General features: G+C 34.9%; 1 long non-coding RNA gene across 1 annotated transcript in view; it reads right to left on the bottom strand.

The window, feature by feature from the left end:
* LOC117016143 (uncharacterized) overlaps nucleotides 1-19,418 on the bottom strand; it is a 136,783-nt gene that overhangs the window by 24,290 nt on the left and 93,075 nt on the right. The window contains exon 2 of the long non-coding RNA XR_004421835.1: nucleotides 2,084-2,166. This is a non-coding gene — a long non-coding RNA (uncharacterized LOC117016143). The remainder of the gene's footprint in view (nucleotides 1-2,083; nucleotides 2,167-19,418) is intronic.

The raw sequence follows: 19,418 nt of genomic DNA on the forward strand, positions 1-19,418 counted from the left end.
TAATAAAAAAATAGTTTTTTTCCCAAAACTATTCTATATTCCATTATTTTTATGCATAATTATGTTCAATTATTCTAGTATTCATTTTTAGAATATTCAAGGATGAATTTTCCTAATTCCCAACTTTTTCTTCTTCCTTGTCTCTTAGTGTCAGTTAAATCCATTTAAATTTAACCAGAAGAAGGATGAAGAAAGTTCCTCACTTTCAGAAAATTTTTCCCAAATCTCTACAAGCTAAATGTACCTCTACCAAGCTAAATCAAGAAATTATTTTGCTCTACTCTAGTTGTGTTTGTAGTGTGTGATAATGTGTTTTCTACTAAATAGTTTTTGAAAAAAGTTATAGAACTTTGTCATCACTATTTTTATGTACTAATATACAATGATGAACTAGCAATTTAATTGAAAATACTGGGAGTTGTATTAAATATGTAGCCAAGTTGCATCTACTGCTCTATTCAGTGTCTGTGATGTGATGCAAACGTGTCACCAATCTTAAATAACTGCATTGTGTTCCAGTATGCAATAGACATAATTAAGATATTACGCACAGTAAAGGCATTTAGTTCATGATGGCTTTTCTATTTAACCTACTATAAATTCACCAGTTGGTCAAAGTTGAAGATGGTCATTTCCATAATGGTATCTTATGTTATATTTAACTTTAAAGGTATCAGTTTACACTCATCTTTCTGCTAATCTCTCATTAAATAGTCTTCTCTGTAAATAGAATTCCACTCCACCCCTTTCACTATGCTGTCCCACGGGCCATGGAAAATGCACACTTACGCAAAACATGTATACTTCCTCCACTTCATAATGACCTAAAATTGTTTCTTTCATTGCCACCTTCACTCCTCCAAATATTACTTAATAAATCATCCAGATTTCTTTGGGTGCCTATATGGTTGATCAATAAATGATCAATTTTATAATAATTTTGTGACAGTGAATTCTATTGGTTTCTGTCAATCACAAATGGAGAGAATCATTTAATTAATGTCATAAGGACTCTGACTTTACATGAAATTCATCACTATGTAAAGAAAATTATTTTTTTCAGAGCAAAATCTAAATGATTTATTTTCCTAAAAATGTATTTGTTTTATATCAATTTTGTTCACAACTCCAAAAAAATAGAAACAATCCAAATGTCCTTCAACTGGTAAATGAAGAAACTGTGGTACATCCTTACAATAAAACACTACACAATAATAAAAAGGAACGAAACACTGATACACACAACATGATTATCAAATGCATTATAAAAAATGCACTCAAAAGGCCACATATTATGTTGCTTCTATTTATATGACATTCTAGAAAAGGCAAAACTGTAGTGACGAAAAACAGGTCGTGGTTTCCAAGGCCTGGGTTAAAAAATTGTCTATAAAGAGCCACAAGGAAACATCTTGGACTGATTAAAACGTCCTACATCTTAATTTTGGAGGTGGTTATAGGATAGTTTGCATTAGCTAACTCATACAATTATATCCTCGATGGGCAAAATTTACTGTATATAAGTCATACCTAAATAAATCTGATTTTTAAAAAGTAAAAATTTATATAACAAATTTTGAGCCTATCTGAAGAGGTGTTATTCGACAATCATTTAGAAACATCTCAAAGAATGTAAGGAATTCTTGATTCATTAAGGTATTTTATGAATTTTCCTGTTTTCAGAGCACCATAACATTTCCTGATCCTTTGTATTACAAATTAAAATTACATTTTAGGAGAAAAAGTTACATTGAACAAGTGACTTGTTTTCATTCTTGTCTTAATTATGAATTCACTAAAATAATCTCTAACAGTATTTCATTAAAAACACGCTTGTTAATAAGTTGATTAATTATTATAATCATCTAGTCTTAAAATAACACACTAGTATTTCATTATTAAGAATTGAAAGATTATTACTTTTAGGACTCAGAATCTAGTTAGCAACTTCATACAGAAAGATAATGGAGAAAAACCACTACTAGAAACTCTCACACAGTATAACTGATATTCAGATACAAGAAACAAATAGCAGGGTTAGAAATAACCCTGGGAAGGAAGCTTTAGACGGCAATTGGCTTACCTTTGTGTTTGGGTGGCATAGCTGTTATCATATGTCTCATACGTCTGGTCCTCATATTCACGCCCGTAGCCGTCATCATACCCCTGAGGCAGAAGATGGTAGGAAGATCTATTAGTAATAAATCTGATTAATTGTGATCTGTTTTTCCTTAATGAGATTTTATATAATGTGACCTTGATTTAGTTTTAATGTTTGGTTAGTTACGACTGCATCAGATTTTGCTAGATTAACAATTTCCACATAACTTTGAATAGTATTTCATGGGTTGGATATTAATATCCAATAATTAAATTCAGTGTATCACTGAAGTAGCAATACCTGCTCTAACATGTAATTAGAATTTTGATTGATATTAATGAAGACAATTTAAGAAATTCAAAGTAAATTTTTCTTTTGAAAATATCATGTATAGATAAAAACAATTGTGATAACTAATGGTGGTACTAACATATTTCTTACAACTCCTTTGGAAGTTTTTTTTCTTTCTTTAATAGTAATTACAATTACGATGGAAACTGAAATTCAGGATCCTTAAATTGTATTCAACTTCCTGTAAGAAAGATATAGTCATTATTGAGAGAGAGAGAGAGAGAGAGAGAGAGAGAGAGAGAGAGAGAGAGAGAGAGAATAAAGGAAGGAAGGAAGGAAGAAAGGAGAGAAAAGAGGGAGGGAGGGGAAGAAGGAAGAAAAAGAAGCAAAATAAAGACCTTTTATTTTGTTGTGCATTCTACGCTTTTTAAATCTCAAACAAAATAATGTTGTGTGTTGAGTTTGATTACCTGACTAAATTAACACTAACAAAGCTAATGCAGATATGTCATTGCAGAATGTACAAGCAAGCTAGCATTGATAACATTCTAGTTACCAATCACCGTGAATGATGTAGTTTTATTTCCCTTTGTGGTCATTGGCTTTATACCCTAGCCATTCATTTTGATTACTCCCTACTTCTGAAAACATCTTTAGTTTTTCTGCCCCTGGACCTTTCCTGGTGTGTCTATACCACACCACCAATTCATAACTTCATTTCAGTCTGGAGGCTTATAAATCTCTGTCTTTATCTTGTTCAGAAATGTAAACAGAACTGTGTGGATGTGAAAGTTTACACATTAATCTTGACTAAGACTTTTGAGATAATTTAATCTGAGGACTAATATTTTTCATCAACTTAAGAAAGTTTTAAAATATTATTTATTTATTACTTCTCTTTCTGGTTTACTGTTTATATAATACTATTTTTTATACATGTGGTTTTCTGAATCGGACTTCAATTTTTTTCATTCATGATTTCCATCTCATTATATTTTTGCTCTGCAGTATGCGGTAGTTTCCATCTCTTGAAATGCTACTGATTTAAAAGCCATTTTATATCCCACAATCTTTAGGAAGCTTTTCCTGCTCCTTCCAAAGATATGGCAACCCTCTACCCTCTGAATTCTAATAGCCTGTTTTTTTTTTCTCCCCTCACCTTAGAATGTCTAAACATGTACTGTATTTTTCTACAATTTTCTCTCTTTTTAGAATTTAAGCTCCCGAAAGGCTCCTGAAGGACTATATGATAATCACTTTTTCTTTTTTTTTTTTGATGCATTGTGGAGCTTAGAATAGTGTATTCCAGAGAGTATCTGCTCAATAAATATGTATTCAATTTGTTAAATTAGCACAAAGGAGACTATATAGACATGGATTGACTCAAATCAATCACCACTAAAATAGAAATATTTCATATGATGATTCTATAGTAGTACTGTCTCTATTTATGAAAGACAGCTTTAACGTTTTGTCTGTGGAAGACTGTTATATTTTCCTTCCTCACTCAAACTTTTACTTCTTTTATCCACAGAATATCCACAGAATTGATGGAAATCCTTGAAATTTTCACTTATGTTGGCAAATAAAATCAAAGGGAACCACAAATATGTTTGTCAGAACTGTACTCACTTGTGAGTGATGTGAACCACTGTTCTGGACAATGGTTTTCACATACTAGAAGAACATTTCCTCAATTTTGTGTTCTATTCACAATGTAAAGGCTATCGATATAACACACTCTTAAGTTACATCTGCATTCTTAACATTTTCTCCATCATGTTCTTGAGCCTACATAATCATCCTAACAAAAGATCAAGTGTTGGCTTTTGGGATTTGCCAGTATCTGTGGTATAAGTACTTTTCCATGGCTATTTTCAAGCTATCAACATGATGCCTTTAAAAACAGATTTGGAAAGAGAGACATAGTAGCGGACCAATATATATTATTTCCGGCATACAGATACAATAGATATAAATAACTCAGAGAATAGACTGTACCAAATAATTAGGTAATAATGACTTCTTATGTGTTAACTATCTTTGTCTTTAATATAACTTAATTTTAAATTTATATAATTTGACTTTTAATAACAGTTGTGCTTAACAACCAATTCACAAAATTCCTGAAATTCTCACAAGGGATCTCCTGAGTCAGCACAAGTCAGATCTAACATATTACTGCTCTTGCCTACGAGAGGAGACCAACAGAGGTATAAAAAAATGGAAATACCAATGGAAAGTGTTTCAATAGAGTATGTAATAAGTGCTATGGGAACATTGGAAGGAATGGCTAAATCTTTCTGAGGGTTTTAAGGAGAATTTCTCAGGGAAGGCCTTATTTGAGATGGTTATTTATACACGAACTACATATATATATAATACATATATATACATGTAATATATAATATATATTTTGAACTATATAGTTAAGCCTAACACTAGTATTAGAAATTATAAAACTGACGTCTTTTTTCTCAGTTAAAGAGAAGCAAAAATGTTTTGTGATGCTAGCAAGACATTTGTGGCTTTGAGAAGAAATTCTCGTGCAAATGTAAATGATATGAAAAGTCATCCTGACTCTGTCATATTACCCACACTTTCTTTGAAGACTTTTAAATTTAACAGCCCTTGGTGACAGATTTAGCATTTGGTCATTACTCTCATTTTGGATTTTTATTTTCTGTAAGAGGTGAGTGGGTATTAAAAGAAAATAATCTGGAATTTTCTAATACAATTGAGAAAAAAAAAAAGTTAGGTATGCAATCAAGAACCATAAAATACTCCAGAATTAAGCAATTTAATTATGAGGGTTAAATTATAAATTTGTCACCAAACACTAAAATACTAGGCACAGAAACAATTTGCAAATGCTGCCCTTTAATATTTTTGAATATAATTACTAGGTCAGATAGGAACTGGACATATAACTTTCTTTATAAAGTGAGGTGAATTCTTATAAACATACTTTCGTTTCTTAATTAGTTAAACCACAAAATGCATAGCAGGTCCACGTCATGTATAATATCTTGTTACTGCAAAAGCACTTCCTTGTAATAATTCAAATTTTAAAACATATAATGAAATATTATAAAAACAGAAACTAAACACAGAATACCCATGTTTTAATAGTCAGTATTCCCTTAGGATGGAAAAGATCAATTCTTATGACAGGTATGTACTCATGAATTATTTATACTTTCTTATGTATTTTTTCTTTAGTTTTAGTTTTATGTGAATATCTCCTTATATTTTTATCATATCTTTTTTGCTTGATGTTTTATAGATGAGCCTCTTATAAAATAGAAAGGATTTTAACAGTATCTTCCATCTCTTTTTCCCACTGAAAGAATGGCTGCCTATTATGGACTGCTGGCTGGTTTGGATCAGCATGGCAATGGATCCCCCACAATGTGTAGTTACTGATGCAGTAGGTCAGCTCACTCACTCACCATGGGAAGTCATTATCTGTTCTAAACCATCCTATAGCATGGGGGTCCCACACAGTAAGTGTGGAATCAGTACGCAACAGTCTAGCTCTGTAATGAGGAAACACTTCAATTTTCTGAACGTTTTCTATGAAAATAATGAATAAGTCCCTAATAAGGGGAAAGGTACACTATTACATCTTTATCTCATAGGCAGATCGTAGCTATTAAACAACTTCCTTATATGAATATACACTCAATGGGAAGGCTAAAAATCGCCTATTTCTGAGATCTAACTCTTTGGAAATTGGAAGTCATCAAGTAGCTACCAACACCTAATGGAAAAGAAAAGAAAGACCTCTTTCTATCACCCTGTTGCAGAACCCACTCCTGTACATGTCTAGGAAGAGAAATAATAAATCATTAATGGCCATGAATAACCAAGGCAACAAGACAGCTCAGAAAGAAAACGAAAAGTTTCCAGAAAATAAACTTAAAGATACCTAAATATGTGACTTAAATGACGAGAATTCAAGATTGCAGTTCTTAAAAATCTCAACAAGATGCAGAAAACACAGACAGGCATTTTAATGAACTCAGAAACATAATCAAAGAACAACATGAATGTTTTACCAAAGAGATTGAAATTTTAAAAAAGAAACAAGTAGAATTTCTGGAGATTAAGAACTCAATAAAAGAAATGAAGAATGAAATAGCCGGCTAAGGCAGTAGAGTTGACCAGATGGAGGAAAGAATCAGTGAAATCGATGATAGAAATCTGGAAATGACATGGATGGAAGAAGAAAGAGACTGGAGACTTAAAAGAAATGAAAGAACTCTACAAGAACTTTCTGACTCCATCAGAAAGAACAATATAAGAATAATGGGCATGCCAGAAGGAGAGGAAAGAGAGAAGGGAACAGAGATTTATATTCAAACAAATAGTCAATGAGAACTTCCCAAACTTGTGGAAAGAACTGGATCCTCAAATCCAAGAAGCAAATAGAACTCCTAATTACCTCAACCCTAACAGGCCTTCTCCAAGGCACGTTGTATTGAAGCTGACAAAAATCAACGACAAAGAAACAATCCTCAAGGCAGCCAGGGAAAAGTAGACGGTAACATACAACAGAAAGCCTATTAGAATATCATTAGAGTTTTCAGCAGAAACTCTACAAGCCAGGAGGGAGTGGAACCAAATATTCAAACAATTGAAAGAGAGAAATTATGAACCAAGAATAATATATTCAGCAAAGATTTCCTTTAGATATGAAGGAAGAATAAAGACTTTTCCAGACATACAGAAGCTAAGGGAATTTTCTAACACACAACCTGCACTACAAGAAATACTGAAGGAGGCTATTTGACCACCATCGATAGAGATAATTTCTGGCAACCAAAACAGAAGTGGGGAGAGTAAAGGCCTGAACTGGAATATAGGAATGGAGAAAGTAAGCATGCTGAAGAAAATGGAATACTCTACATATTAAACTTTCTTTTACATAAAGATAATGGTAACCACTCAAAAAAATCCAGAACTGAAATACATAATGTAATAAAAGAAACACAGGGAAAAATCAGAGAATACCACCACACAGAAACAATAGACAACAACAAAAAGGCAAAGAAACAATGGAGACACAGTTTTACCAGAAATGACAGGAACACGACAGGGCTGTCCTCTATCACCTCTTCTTTTCAACACAGTATTGGAAGTGCTCGCCAGAGCAATCAGGCAAGACAAAGAAATAAAAGGCATCCAAATTGCAGATGACATGATGCTATATATAGAAAGCCTTAAAGACTCCACCAAACAACTATTAGAAACAATAAACAAATACAGTAACGTTGCCTGCTAAAAATTCAAGGTACAAAAGTCCATCTCATTCCTATATGTTAACAATGAAATCTCAGAAACGAAATTAAAAAAAAACAACACACACAAAAAAACAATTCCTTTTGCAATTGCAACAAAAAGAATAAAATACCTAGCAATAAACTTAACTAAGAATGTGACAGACCTATATGCTGAAAACTATAGACATTTTTAAAAGAAATTAAAGACACAAAGAAATGGAAAGACATTCCATGCTCATGGATTGGAAGAATCAACATAGTTAAAATGGCCGTATTACCCAAAGCAATATACACATTTAATGCAATCCCCAGCAATATACCAATGGCATTTTTTAAAGAAATAGAACAAAAAAACATCAAATTTCTACGGAACCACAATAGACCTCAAATTACCAAGCGATCCTAAGAAAAAAGAACAGTGCTGGAGGTATCACACTCCCTGATGTTAGCTTGTACTACAGGGCAACAATAATCAAAACAAAATGGTATTGGCAGAAAAACAGACACATAGATCAGTGAAATAGAATTGAGAACCCAGAAATAAACCCACATAAATATGTACAGATAATTTTTGACAAAGAAGCAAAAAATATACAATGGAGAAAAGACAGCCTCTTCAATAAACAGTGCTGGCAGAATTGGAAAGCCACCTGCAAAAGAATGAAACTGGACTGCTATCTTTCACCCTGTACCAAAATTATTTCAAAATGGATCAAAGTCTTAAGCATAAGATCTGAAACAACTAACTGCATAGCAGAAAACATAGGTAGTAATCTTATGGACCTTGGGTTCAAAGAGCATTTTATGAATTTGATTCGAAAAGTAAGGGAAGTAAAAGCTAAAATAAATGAATGGTACTATATCAAACTTAAAAGCTTCTGCACAGCAAAAGAAACCATAGAAAAAATAAAGAGGCAACCAACAGAATGGGAGAAGATTTTTGCAAACACTGCCTCTGATAAGGGGCTAATATCCAAAATATACAAGGAACTCATGAAACTCAACAACAAAAAAACAAACAACCCAATTGAAAAATGGACAGAGGACTTGAAGAGATATTTCTCCAAAGAGGACACACAAATGGCAAAGAGACATGTAAAAAATGCTCAACATCACTAATCATCAAAGAAATGCAAATAAAAACCACAATGAGATATCACCTCACCCCAATAAGAATGGCTATCATCAACAAGACAAATAGTAACAAGTGTTGGAGAGGCTGTGGAGAAAAAGGAACCCTCATACACCGTTGGTGGGAATGCAGACTGGTGCAGCCACTATGGAAAGCAGTGTGGAGGTGCCTCAAAAAATTACAAATAGAATTACCATATGACCCAGCAATCCCTCTCTTGGATATCTACCAAAAAAATCTGAAAACATTTTCCATAAAGACAAGTGTGCTCCAATGTTTATTGCAGCTTTATGTATGGTGGCCAAGACATGGAAATAACCAAAATGTCCTTCAATAAAGGGATGGATAAAGATGTTGTGGTATATATACACAATGGAATACTATTTGGTGGTAAGAAAAGATGAAATAGGACCATTTCTGACAACATGGATGGATCTTGAGATTATAATGCTAAGTGAAATAAGTCACACAGAAAAAGTAGAGAATCATATGATTTCACTGTGGTATATAAACCGAAAACAACAAAAGAACAAGACGAACAACTGAAAGAACAAAAACTCATAGACACAGACAATAGTTTATGGGGTTACCAGAGGGTAAGGGGGGAGGGGGAGAGTGGGACTCTAGATGAGGGTAAACGGGGTCTAATATATGGTGATGGAAAGAGAACTGACTCTGGGTGATGAACACACAATGTGGGATATAGATAATGTATTATAGAATTGTACACCTAATCTATGTAACTTTACTAACAATTGTTGCCCCAATAAACTTTAATTTAAAGAAAAAAATGCAACCAGTTTCTGAATATTAATTTTGTTCCCTGCTACTTTACTAAATTCATTTATCCATTCTAATAGTTTTTGGTGGAATCTTTGGGGTTCTCTATGTAGAGCATTATGTCATCTGCAAATAATTTGGATGCCTTTTATTTCTTTTTCTTGTCTGCTGTGGTAAGCAGTAGCTATTTACAGAACGCTTCTAGGATATAATTCAAATCAGATCTCCTTTAATATTTCGGTTATTTTCCCTAGGATGCCATAAAAATGTGCTGCGTTTTTTGAAAAGATTCATTTGTCAGTGGGGTTCTCACCCCCTCCTCCCTTTCTATAAGTGCCTTTTAAAAGTTTAGAAATCAGACAGCAATATGTTCAGTCTAGTTGATGAACAGAACTATGACTAATGAAACTGGAAGTTTACAGTGATGCAGTGAGGAGTGCTAGTGTGCTAATGGATCCATTTTAAAGTTGCTAATGCTTTGTGTACTTCACACTGTAGGCATGATTACTACTTCATAATAGAGCCCAAAGCAAATGCTCTAAAAACAGTGGTATAAGTCTCTAAGGTCTTCTAACACACTCAAGAGACACAAGATAAAATTGGTAAATCCTCTCATGACTAAGAACAGAATGAAGTTTTAGAAGACAAGTCATGTTTTTCACTGGTAAATACCAAAAGGTTAAGGATGACTAGAAGGGAACTGTCCTATCGTAATATATTTCTAATCACAGGAATCCAATAGGCTGGCCTCACAAAGGAAGAGGCTTTATTTAAAAGGTCTTTTTACCTGCAGTAATCCATTATTGTGCCGTGAGGTTGCAGCTCTGTGTTTTATATCTGCTATTTTAGTCTGTAAGAAACCAAAGCCTAAAAGTTGTTAACATCATCGTAGCTGATCTGATTCAAATGATCTAACTTATTTGAATGATACGGCAGGGGATACATTAGAAAAAAATCAAAACAAAACAGAATCCAAAAATTCAAAATCCTTTAATGACTCCTGCTACACTACTTGGTAATATGATTTGCATTGTTGAAACAGGGATTCTATAGTTTGTAAAACTAGAGTATGATTGCATGATGTATCTATTTAATATATTTCATTATTTCTTGCCCCAAAGTATTTGAATTTTGATCTTTAATATTATTTTTCAATTAGAAAGCGATTTAAGAACATATTATTTACATTTATAAATAAAGCAATTTTGATATTTTGTTTTACATCATTACTTTCTAATTTGCGTCAGCCAAATGAGTCTCAAAAATAAATAATAATTTTATAGAAACCAGTTAAGTAACTTTCATTTTTATGGAGATTTTTTTGTTGTTATATGGTACCATATATCACAAAAATTCCTTTGTTATCCTGAGAGGAAGGCATTTCTAAGCTTTTTGTGATTCCTATGATTAGAAATATCTTAAGATATGACTATGCCCTTCTATTCATCTTTAACCTTTTGGTACTTAAGAGTGAAAAACATGAGTTGTCTTCTAACACGTGATCTTTTTCTTAGTCATGACAACATTACCGATTTTATTTTTCTGGAATGTTTTCTGTTTCAAGCAGTGCTTGTTATCATGGAGAAAATGTAAATAACCAACTTAACTAACTTATTAAAAATAAAGTATTTTGATACTCTTTGACTAGGAAGGCGTATCAAAGCTGAATTAATAGTTCTGATTTTTAATATTCTACTTTTTAAACTACTCTCTCCCTACTCTTGGTCTGGGCCTGCATTTTTTTTTTTCTTTTTTTAAAGATAGCTCAGATTCTCCTCGGGGCTGTTGATTCAGGGCTAACCTAAAACCAGCAGCCCTGGAGGCGAAATGGATGAGCAAGCAGGGGCTCTCCATCTTTACTGTGCCCAGACCAGCAATATCTTAAATTTTAGCAATATCTTAAATTTTATCTGAGAGTTCATTAAAAAATTCAGTCTACAATTATTTCAAATACATTGGTATAGAGCATTGTGCTTTATTAAACATTTTTACATGTTTCTACCAAATGTATGCTATTTGGGCTAAAAACGTCATTTTGTCATATAGAAACTCAAACTTCTATCAAAGGATCATTCAAATTGCTGTATTATTCTATTAACTACCGATGTTCTCTGTGGTGAGTCATTTCTTTCCAAATTTAACATTGTGTCCGGTTATAATGTTAAAACGCCTGCTGTATTTCATACTTGGAGACCTCATTTATACTAGTGCAGTGCTGACCAATAGAACTTTTTGTGAGGATGGAAATTTTCTATATTCTGTGCCGTCCTCTATGGTAGTCTCTAGTGAGATGTAGCTACTGAGCACACAAATGTGGCAGGTGTGGCTGAGAAACTGAATTTTTCATTTTATTTCACTTTAATTCATTTAATTTTAAATGTAAGTGGCCATGTATGGCTACTGGCTACCATATTGGATGATGAAGCACTAGTAAATAGATGTATATGAAATATTCAGCTACCCAGAAATGTTTTAATGTCTGTTTTCTTTTTCAGTTCAAATTTAACCATAGAGGGAGAAAAAGCCTAAGGGCTGATTTTATAAATTATGGAATTTTGATAGAAAAAAGAATGTTTCTTTTGAATCTGCCACGCACGCCCCCTTCATCTTTTCCTGTCTCATTGTGGAAATTACCCTTCATGTTCTCTTTTGTGATTTTGAGTGATTTTACTTTCCAACGAATGACATGGACCAGAAACTTGGAGGGCATATTCTATAGAGTTACTTCTTTGGGAATATTCAAAATAAAATGAAGAAACCATTAATGACAATCATCTTTGATAGTTCTGAGAAAATGTCAATATACAAACATCCTAACAAGAGCCAAAAATAATGAGCTTAGTGAAAATGAAAACACTTGTTCACTCTTCACTTATCCTTCTTACAATCATTTTAAAGAATGAATAATAGAGGGGAAAAATTAGATCCACGTGGTTGAATCTTTGATGATTTAAAGACTGCCATTTTAAAGCAGAATGTTATGTTGTCAGTTCTGCTATATTCTGCATTATTTCTTTATGAACTAGTAAAATGACCTCTGGGTTTTATGCTTAAGGAGGTTTTCAACACTCATTAAATTGATAATAAAGAGTTATCTTAAGAATATATAAGATTACTGTGTGGAAAAGGGTAGAAGATAACAGAAATATTTTATGTGTGATCGTACCCTGTTATCTTTTTAAAGAAAAACAACAAAACAACATTCTTGTCATATAAGAAGAAGAGAGCACCACAAAAGATGAAAGGTCATTTGTTAACCGCCTGTAATATGCTTAAATCTGAGGCCAATGAATAAAAGCTCACTTTTTGTTCCATTGACAAATGATAATAAACGAAGCAGAATGATGGTGGTGAAACTTGTACAAGGATTGGTAATACAGGGAACAAGAAGGGGAACAAGTCAAGCCAGTCTGCAGGTTTCAGGCACTTTCTGCTTGGATTTCTGTTCAACCTCCTTGATTAAGACTCTTCTAGCCACACAGCACATAGTGAGCTTTGTCTTTCTGAATCTCCCCTGTTCTTTTTATACGTTCTTGACACTTATGTACACGCACTGTCAGTTATGCCCATTCAACTTGGTAATCCACCAGTGCACCAGTGGTGCTTTGCTCATCAACTCTTTGAAAAGCAATCAAGTGTTCCCAGATAACTCCATCTTCTGATTCTATGCCTCTGTTTCTCCTTTCTAAACGTTTAACATTTCTTTACTCCCTTCTTTCATATTTTCCTTCTTTATCAGGCAGTAACTGCTCCTCTTCTAATTTACAAGTAAAAGAGAGAGAAAAAAAGCAAAATAAGAGTCAATAAATCATCACAGGAATAGTCAAATTTGACAAATGTTACAGATCTTTCCAAGGTCAAATTCCTATGTTTCTTATTTTTATCTTGAGTAGCCTTGCATATGAATGGTGATATGTCTGATCAAGTATAAAGCAAACAGTGATAGTAGCTATAATGTTATTGCTATTATTACTGTATATACAACACAAAATATACAAATGCAAAATTTTATATTGTAATATGTCCTAGTAGTATAGAAAACAAACAAACAAACATTGACATTGAGACCTCTGCTAAACACATTCCATAAATTATTCCATTTATTGTTCGGAGGCTAACACTTACCCCATTTTACCACTGAGACTACTTGGTATGATGTCTAAAAACCATAACTACCTAAAGAACAAGTGGCTCAGCTTCTGATGTTGTTGAATAATCATCCATTTTCCATTATATTTTTTCAAAATTTATACTCAGTTTTCTAACATAAGGGATAATAAGTGGGCATTTTAAATCACCCACGTTTCAGGGAACTGGGAACGACCACTCAATGTGGCAGTGGGGTCTACCCATGACAGAAACAATAAGAATTGGTTATGAAATAAACTTCTTAAGGAGTCATATGCAGCAGGATGTAACCTATTGCCGGAGCCCAAATTTTATAATATGACACATAGAGGGGAAAGCTACTCAGAGAAAAGAGTAAAGGGCCATCAACTAAATGACAAAAGGCTGAACTGTCCATGATGCAATGCATCACATTTTTGCCAAATAAGCATAACACCTAAACGCTGAATCGTGCTGGATTTCACCAGGAAAAGCAGGAAGTAGCTGCTAATTCAATTTTAGCGATTACCCAAATTGGCACACTTGGATGGAGGGGCCTGTGGGCAGAAAGATGCTCCAGGAAGTGTATTAGTTTGCTAGAGCTTCCCTAACAAAATACCACAGACTGGATAAACAACAGAAAAGAATTTTCATATAGATTTGGAGACTGGAAGTCCCAGATCAAGGTGTCAGCAGATTTGGTTTCCTCTGAAGTCTCTCTCCTTGGCTTTCACATGGCAGTCTTCTCACCGTGTCCTCACTTGGTCTTTCCTCTGTCTGTGCACATTCCTGGTGTGCCTGTGTTCCACTCTCCTCTTCGTATGAGGACACAGACTATTCTAACAACCCCATTTTAACTTAATTACCACCTTAAAGGCCATACTTCCAAATACAGTCACATCCTGAGGTCCTGGGTGTTAGGGCTTCAGCATAGGAATTTGGGGGTTGGGGGGACACAATGCAGGTGATAACAGGAAGCGAAGCAGCTGAAATCACAGTAAAGGGTGGGGAGACCCTGAGACCTCAAATGTCTAGGAATGAGGTTTGGGACAAGCCTAGTCAGTTTGCTATGGGACAGAGTCCCACTCAGCATTTTGGATGACATGTAGATTGTTCTGCAAGGTAAGGATTACTTTTCCCATTTGACAGGTGAGAAGAATAGGGTCCGTAGAGTTTAGGTACCTTGCTCAATTCAAGATCTTACAGATTAGTAAAAGCAGACAGGATTTGACCTAGCTTTGCCTCATTCTAAATCCTAGTCTTTGTCCATTAAATCATGCTGCTAAATCTGTTTTTCTGTAAGTCTAAATATCCAACGTAACTATAATACAAAAAGATATGTTACTCAAACGCATTATTTTTAAACTTTCATTATCTTTCTCTAATATTTTAATTTTGAATATAGACTTTAACAAGATGAAAACCTAATTCTTTCCCTTGACAAACATTTTGAGTGCCTGCAAAGTGCCAAAAACTATTCCAAGTGATTGTGATACATGGATAAATAGAACAAAAATCCAAAAATTGAGCTGATATTCTAGTTGGTGGCTTAAAGTGGAGACAGAGAATAAACAAAAGTGATTAAATTGAGTATGTAGTCTGCTATGGAGACAGATATTATGGGAAAAATAGAGTCAAGTTTTCAGTGTGAGGCAGTGGATGTGTATAGTTTAATAAAGTAGTCAGGGCAGGCTCTCCTGAGAGGCTGAGACATATGGCACTGTTTGAATGAGAAGGTGTGTTCTGGATTAAAACCATCATAATAATAATTTAAAAAGAAGACGCAGATTTCCACTGGAAGCTAAACTCTTAGCTAACTTTCATTGGGTGTTTTATTCATGGCTATTTTATTCATGATCATGTATGTGTCGAAAATCAGCTAAAACTACACTGGACTTGGTAGCCCATAGAATGGAAGGAAAGGCAGCTCTAGGGATGCGGTAAACACACCATTCACGTGGTTCTTCCTCACTCTCCCCGCCCCACCTTCCTCTCGCTTCTACTCTTTCAATTTCTCGCCTTTTTTTTTCTTTCAGGCATTTCCATTTGATAGGGAACATAACCACCAACGACTCCATATTCACATTATTCAGTGGCTAAGCGAAGAGAGAAGTTGAAGTTCTCAAACTTTCAAAGAAGATCTCTGATCAGCTTAGGACACATGCTTTTCTTTGAACCTGTCATTTTGGCCTGGGGAGTAAGGGATCATGACCCGAATGGTTTGGCATCCTCCAAACTCTGTGAGCACTTCTTGGAAAGGACAGGGTGGTATTTTGGACAGATAAAGTAACTGCCCAGTAGAAGAGAGATGGACTCTTTCTTTCAGTGGAGAAAAATTTGTAACTTATGGTCAGCCCCACGGCGTTAGTCAGTAATGGTCATGCTAAACAAACTGTGGCTCTTTTACTTATATGTGTGTAGTGTTGGGACTTTTATTTTCTTCTGCAGAGCTATATGGAAAGAGAAGTAAGTGTGGAGATGGGAGGGAGGATGGGGATATGGCAGGCACAGAGAAAAGACTTCAACTCGTTTTCTCACCTTTACAATTAACGTGTATTGTGAAATGGTGGGGTACATTGACAATGGCTCTAGAATATATGTCCATATCCTAATCCCAGGGATGATCTGTAAATGTTACTTTATACAGAAAAAGGATTTTTGCAGGTGTAATTAAAGTAAGCATTTTGAGATGAGGGGATTATCCTGTATTGTCTAGGTGGGCCCTAAATACCATCACAGTGTCCTTAATAGAGGCAGAGGGCTATTACACACACACACACACACACACACACGAGAAGATGATGTGACCATGGAGGCAGACACTGGAGTGATGCAGTCACAGGCAAGGGATGCTAACAGCCGCTAGAAGCTGCAAGAAGCAAGGAAAGATTCTACCGCAGAGCCTCCAGAGGGAATGTAGCCCTGACAACAGGGCTGATTAGCCTTCTGGCCTCTAGAACTTGAGAGAATGAAGTTCCATTGTTTCCAACAAATTTGTGGTAATTTGTTACAGCAGCCGTAGATAACTAATATAGATGTGTTGGAGTGAAAAGGCAGTGATTTAACTGGAATTCGCAGGAAGCTGAGAAGCTAGAAACTACATTAAAACAAAACATGTGATTTAAGGATTCCGATGGGGGACTGCAGAACAAAAAGTGACGGCATCTCCTGTTATTCATGAGTGGGGCGAGAGAACATTTCAGGTTTGAGTGCTCACCACCCTCATTCCTATGTGCGCTGCAGACTTAATGTTCTAAGTGAGCAGGTGAGCCTATTATTACTTCCCAGAATTTCTGTTTCTCTCTTAATTGGGGTACAAGTTTGAGAATCAGGTGTTACAAGCTCGGACTACATTTAGAGCCACACAAGGGCAGGACTTTATGAAGTAATAGAAGCAACTCTCCGTCAGGTGTGGAAAATAGCTTTGGGTTCTTTGCATCAGACTTTCCACCTGATGCAATACCTTACACAGCACTTAGCTCATGGTTTTTTCCCAAATCTTTGTAATTGATTATTGGAAGAAAATTGAGTATTGAGTGTGGACCCTACTTACTGACTGTTGAATGGATGCAAGCCAAGAAATAATAGAAGAAAAAGTTATGAATGCAAAGAGAAATGAGGAAACACTGTAATGCAGGATCTCATCTCCTGCTCCCATCACAAGAATGCGGGATATGGTGAGGCCAAAAAGGAACAGCAACGGAGCCACAAGTAAGGGGTTCATACCACTATAGTCTTGATGGCAGCTGGTTAAGACACAAAAGCAAACATCTGCCAGTATCCCAACGAAGGATCTTCCTGCACCCCAGTCTCGCAGGTGGCTGGGCGAGACACAGGAAGTAGGATCCACACAATCCTCAACCCACAATCTGCTTGCTAACCGCAATCCGCGGTCCGCTTCTCTGCCAACCCCACCTGCTAGCTGCAATCAGCTTGCTAACTTAGCCACGGCAGTTACATCTGTGGCCAATGGCTAACTGGTTACACTGATGGCCAACCAGTTATAGCTGACGGCCATCTACTACCCGAGCCAGCACCTTTCCACGTGAGGTCGAGAGCCTGGAAACTGCTCTCCTGGCTCTGTCCCCACAAACACATAAACACAAATTTAAAGTAATGTTTCTTATACTGCAACTAAGAAGGCCAGTGTAAGGTGTTACTTGGCTAAAATGGAAATGAGAACAGTGTTTTTCAACCCATAGAGTTAATACATGGAAAGTTTTCATTGTCGTTTTTCCTCCAGAAATTTCCATTACAATTTTGATGTCAATACCAAATTTGAAATAGAATCTAGTATAACAACATCTGTTTGAGCTCAAGTGATATACAGGCACTTTATTTTTCATCTTATAAGTTAATGTTTCATGGAATTTTGCAAAGGTTACTTTTGAGAGGTATGGGTTTATGTTATCTTGTGTGTGAGATATGATTTTTATGTTCAAGGATGTGTAAAAATACAACACCAATAAGGATTAACTATAAAGTAGTATATATCTATATCTATATATACATATATCAGTGATATATAATTTAATTTTAAGGAGGGCGCAGCTCACAGTGGCCCATGAGGGGATCGAACCAGCAACCTTGGTGTTGTTAGAACCACGCTCTAACCAATTGAGCTAACCGGTCACCCCTGTAAAGTAGTTTTTAAAGAAATGCTTTAGAAGTTAGATAGCACAATAAATTACTTAATAAAATCTCTTGATATCTGCCTGGCCCCATCGTGAGATTTTGATTTAATTGAGTTCAGACTGGAGACTGAGTATTGGTAAATTTTTAAAGTTCCTCAGGTGATAGTAAGTAACAATCAGGTTTCGGAAAACTGCTTTGGAACCTTATTTGGCCTAGACTATGGAGGGAAGTTCCTTAAGAGGCTAAGCCAAAACCAGTCTACAAGAAACAAAGCCTGTAAGAAAATATAACTGTCATAAGAACGTAGGAATCTCTTGAAGTCATCAACTTGAGTGCATACATAAATATCTGTAGATTCTTTTTTAAAATTTTACTTTAATAGTTAATAAATTGAATGTGAGGAGGGCACAATAAAGACTTACTGGGCCAGTAGAAGGAGTTAGAGACTCTCAATGCTATGATTTGGGAACTGTGCTCATCTATACTTTTAAGTTGCTTAAGCAACATCTTCTGGTTTATGTATTGCTCTCAGGAAGAATATTGGTAAAGATGACATATAATATGATTATAGTTTTTAACATATCAGCATCATTACTAACTAGCATATTACAGTGGCTCTGGCAGTTAAATTTTATGCAGTAAGTCGTTTTCTAAACCAGACACAGTTCTGAGAAGTATAATAGATTTATGGATATATTAATTGAATTAGGGACTAATTTTCATTTATTAAATATTTCCAGACTGTTTACTATATGTCAAGTACATTATGACTCTTGTATGTTTCAGAGTTGACATATGACTAGCCCTGGATAGTATTCATTAGCAAATAATTCATATATGGAAATGCTAACCAGGAAATAAAGAACAATGCATTTTATTGAAATGTGAGACTCTAAAGAATAATAGTTATTAAATCATTTTCTTTCCTGTCACTCTTATATCTTGCTACTTGAATTTTAACAGCTTTATTCAACTATAATGAAAACATAGTAAACTGCACAAACATTTTTCAAGTGTACAATTTGACATAGGTGTGCACCAGTGTTCTGAAACAGGCATGCACCAGAGAAACCATCACCACAATCAA

The sequence above is a fragment of the Rhinolophus ferrumequinum genome, chromosome 3, assembly GCF_004115265.2.
Source record: "Rhinolophus ferrumequinum isolate MPI-CBG mRhiFer1 chromosome 3, mRhiFer1_v1.p, whole genome shotgun sequence".
Lineage (NCBI taxonomy): Eukaryota > Metazoa > Chordata > Mammalia > Chiroptera > Rhinolophidae > Rhinolophus > Rhinolophus ferrumequinum.